General features: G+C 52.0%; 1 protein-coding gene across 1 annotated transcript in view; it reads left to right on the top strand.

Annotated features, from left to right (window-relative positions):
* SLC8B1 (solute carrier family 8 (sodium/lithium/calcium exchanger), member B1) overlaps positions 1 to 4563 on the top strand; it is a 38278-nt gene that overhangs the window by 3000 nt on the left and 30715 nt on the right. The gene's annotated exons all lie outside the window — the stretch shown is intronic.

Here is a 4563-nt window from a genome sequence, read left to right as displayed (position 1 = left end):
AAAAAAAAAAAAAAGAAGTAAATGTATACACTTTGGGAGGCTGAGGCCAGGAGTTCGAGACCAGCCTGGCTATGGTGTCAAAACCCCGTATCTCCTAAAAATAAAAAAACTAGCCGAGCGTGGTGGCAGACGCCTGTAATCCTCAGAACCCTGAGACAGGAGAATTGCTTGAACCCGTGAGGTGGATGTTGCAGTGAGCCAGGATTGTGCCACTGTACTCCAGCCTGGGCAGCAAAGCAAGACTCTGTCTTAACAACAAAAAAAGAGAAGTAAGCATATACATTTCAGGTGATGATGTGCTAAGTGCCCCGCACACAATTGCTAAAGTGGTATGGGGGACGGCGTGAGCATTTCCAAATATTTCAGATTGAGCGGTCACAGATGATCTTTGAGGCAAGCCACTGAATGGAGAGAGGAAACCACCTACATAGACACCCCAGGGAAGAGCATTCTGGGCAAAGGGAACAGCAAGTACAAAGATTCTGGAGCAGGAACAAGCTTAGTGTGTTCCCGGAACAGCAGGGAGGCTAGAATGGATGGAACAGAGCAAGTGAGGGGAAGAATGTTAAGAGAGGAGGATGGAGAGGTAATGGCGGGCAGATTACAAAAGGCCTTACAGGCTGCAGCTAGGAGGTGAGAATTGTTTTGCGGTAGTGGGGAGCCAATGGAAGATTTTAAGCAGAGGGCGCCAAAATCTGTGTTAGTCAGAGTTCTCTAGTGGGACAGAACTAATAGGATAGATGTATATATAAAGGGGAGTTTTTTAAGAAATATTGACTCATATGATCACAGAAGAGGTCCCACAATAGGTCATCTGCAAGCTGAAGAGTGAGGAAGTCAGTCTGAATCCCAAAACCTCGAAAGTAGGGAAGCCGACAGTGCAGCCTTCAGTCTGTGGCTGAAGGTCCAAGAGTCCCAAAGCTGAAGAACTTGGAGTCTGATGTTTGAGGGCAGGAAGCATCCAGCACGGGAGAAAGATGCAGGCCAGAAGACCAAGCCAGTCTAGTCTTTCCTCATTCTTCTGCCTGCTTTTATTCTGGCTCTGCTGGTGGCTGATTAGATTGTACCCACCCAGACTGAGGGTGAGTCTGCCCTTCCCAGTCTACTGACTCAAATTTTTTTTTTTTTTTTTTTTGAGAACAGTCTCACTCCATACCCAGGCTGGAGGCAAAGGCTGGCGATCTCAGCTCACTACACCCTCTGCCTCCCGGATTCAAGCAATTCTCATGCACAGCCTCCCGAGTAGTTGGGATTACAGGCGCACACCACCACACCTGGCTAATTTTTTTGTATTTTTAGTAGAACCAGGATTTCACTATGTTGGCCAGGCTGGTATTGAACTCCCACTCTCTCTCTTTCTCCCAGTGGTGAGAGAAAGAGAGCAGTCGTGGGTGACTCCAGGTTTCTGGCCTGATCAGCTGAGGGTCTGCTGGTGCTGTGATTTGAATGGAGAGCACTGAGGGAGGACCAGTGACGACGCTGGAGTTAGAGGCAAGAGGCCTTCCTCCCAGGGCAGGGAGGGCACAGCCCATTGAGACGGGCTACAGAGAACTTACATCTTTCCGCTCTGATGTCTGTAAGGGGAGCAGAGGAGGTCACAGCGGATCTGGAGTGAAGGAACAAAAGCAGGGGACTGCTCAAGATGACCCCCTGGAGTCCCCTGTAACTGCCAGGGGCTAGAGTTCTCGCCATTTCTTCAGCAGGAATCCCGAACTCAAACTGATGGGCTGAGAGCATTCAACGCCCACAGCAACTTTATGAGGCTGCAAAGTGCCTTCAAGTCTACCCTCTGAAGCAGGCAATAGGCAATTAAGCCCATTTTACAGATGGGAAGGTGGTTTGTGGTTACTGTGATTATAAAATTGAGTACCCCCTCTTGGAGCGTGCTCCTTGGGGGCAGGAAAACTGGGAGATCATACCAGATCATTGTGCCAGATAATCTCTCCAAGTTATTGAGCACTTACGTCAGCCCTTTGCTCACAAGTCCTCCCCTAAACCCCGTGAGGTGGGAGTGATGATCTCTGTGCTATAGATGAAGGCTCCGAGGTTCAGGGAGGTGAAGTTGGCCAGGAGGAAAGTGGCAGAGCCAGGTTGAGAACTCTTGGCTGCTTCATGCTAAATCCGTCCCCTACCCCTCTAGTCCACCGCCTCCCAGGACAGATGGGCCAGCTGCCTTTCTGGAAGTCCCCACCATCCAGGGAGCCTGCAGGCTGGGAAAGGCCCCTCCAGCCCCTTACCTTAGGTCCTTTTCAAGTAGTCATTATGCAACAAATATTTATTGAGCACCTACTGTGTGCCAGGGCCTGTGCCACGTGCTGAGGGGATAGCAGGAAGCAGAGAGACCTGGTCCCTGCCCCCCTGGAGCTTATACTCTAGTGGGGTCGTGGGTGAGAAGCAAGTTGACAAAGCATTCCACAGGGTGAGGGGGAGGGGGACGCTGCTCTGCTTAGGCTGTCATGGAAGGCCTCGCTGAGGACAGGACATTTTGACCAAGACCTGAATGGCTTATGAAGATCCAGGGGAAGTGAGGGAACAGTAGATGCAAAGGCCCTGGGGCAGGAACAGAATGACAGATTTTGCAAAGTGGCTGGAACAGTGAACAAGGGAGAAGGAAGGGAGACTAAGCAGGAGAGAACAGGGGCCAGATCATACAGGGCCCTGGGAACCACTGCAGAGTTGGCTGTCAGTGAGAGGAAGGTGAGAGCCACGGGAGGCTTTAGAGCGCAGGAGGATGTGATCTGACATAAGTTTTTATAAGAATTCCAAGGCGGCCGGGCGTGGTGGCTCAAGCCTGTAATCCCAGCACTTTGGGAGGCCGAGACGGGCGGATCACGAGGTCAGGAGATCGAGACCATCCTGGCTAACACGGTGAAACCCCGTCTCTACTAAAAAATACAAAAAACTAGCCGGGCGAGGTGGCGGGCGCCTGTAGTCCCAGCTACTTGGGAGGCTGAGGCAGGAGAATGGCGTAAACCCGGGAGGCGGAGCTTGCAGTCAGCTGAGATCTGGCCACTGCACCCCAGCCTGGGCGACAGAGCCAGACTCCGTCTCAAAAAAAAAAAAAAAAAAAAGAATTCCAAGGCAGTCCGTTACCCTTTCCCGTCCAGCCTGACCCCTGTGTGCACCTCTCTGGGTTTCCTGGGACTGAGTTAGTGATGGAGGAAAGAGGGTGGGAAGAACTGGAAAGAAGTGAAGTCACCCCCTCTTCCCCACACACAGAACAATCCCACCTTCCTCTGTCTCTCTTGAGCAGAGAGCTGGGGAGGAGTCCTGAGGGACCTGGGGGAGGGCCGTGCAGCTCAGGGAGGGCAGAGCGAGGCAGACTGCACAATAATGTGATTTGGGAGGCCAGATTTGGGGGAGCTGCCTTGCTGACTCATTCTGCTGTCAGCGAGATGGGGTGACACCCCGCATCCTCCCTGGCTGACCCCGAGGACAGGGAGGAGGGAGGGGAGGAAGATAGTGAGAGGGCAGGAAATGGAGGCTGCCCCTGCCCAGTTGGGCAGTTTCCTCAGGAGCTGTAGCAGGTAACTTTTAGCAGGTGGAGCTGAGTTTGGAGCCACTTCTCAGTGGTGGGCTGTGTGCTCCTGGGCAAGCCACTTTGCCTCTCTGTGCCTCAGTTTTCTCATCTGTGAAGGGGAAACAATTGTGCCAACCTCCTGGGTCTCTGATGAAGACTGAATGAGTGAGATGATGCCCAGCACAGTGTGCAGCATGACTGTTAGGAGGGCCTACTCTGCCAGGCACTGTGCGAGACTTTGGTGGGAGGGACAGATAAACAAGTCTGTGATCCTGCCCGGGTACAGTGGCTCACACCTGTAATCCCAGCACTTTGGGAGGCCGAGGCACGTGGATCACTTCAGGCCAGGAGTTCGAGACCAGCCTGGCCAAAATAGCAAAACCATCTCTATTAAAATACAAAAATTACCTGGGCATGGTGGTGGGCACCTGTAATCCCAGCTACTCGGGAGGCTGAGGTAGGAGAATCTCTTGAACCCATGAGGTAGAGGTTGCAGTGAGCTGAGATCACACCACTGCCCTCCTGCCTGGGTGATGGAGTGAGACTCCATCTCAAAAAAGGAAAAAAAATAAAAAATAACTGGGAGGGCCTACTAGGCTGGGAGTAGTCAGGGAGGGCTTCCTGCAAGAAGTGTCCTGGGAACCAAGAATTGGATGGTGAACATGGATTAAGTAGAACGAAAGGAGTCGTGGCACCAAGCAGAAGGAACAGCATGTGCAAAATCTGGACCAATGCCAGGAGGGTCTGGGCATTCCAGGACCTGACAGGTGACTAGACGAGCTTTACTGGAGACTGACAAGGGCAGAACACAGGGACCAAAAACAGGCAAAGGAGGGCTCTTCAGCAGCTGGAGGAGGGAGCACTTTAGAAAGAGCCCCTCTGGTAAGATTAGGGGTAGGAGGCCGAATGAGAACCTCTGCAATTGTTCTTCGTGATGGTGGAGATGGAAGGAAGTGATGAGGTCAAGCATTCAAGCATTGTTTTTTTTTTTTTTTTTTTTTTTGAGACGGAGGCTCTCTGTCGCCTAGGCTAGAGTGCAGTGG

Source organism: Colobus angolensis, unplaced genomic scaffold (assembly GCF_000951035.1).
Source record: "Colobus angolensis palliatus isolate OR3802 unplaced genomic scaffold, Cang.pa_1.0 Scaffold79, whole genome shotgun sequence".
In the NCBI taxonomy this organism is placed as follows: Eukaryota; Metazoa; Chordata; class Mammalia; order Primates; family Cercopithecidae; genus Colobus; species Colobus angolensis.
Note: the sequence above shows the minus strand (reverse complement) of the source record. Positions and strands in the feature narration are given on the sequence as shown.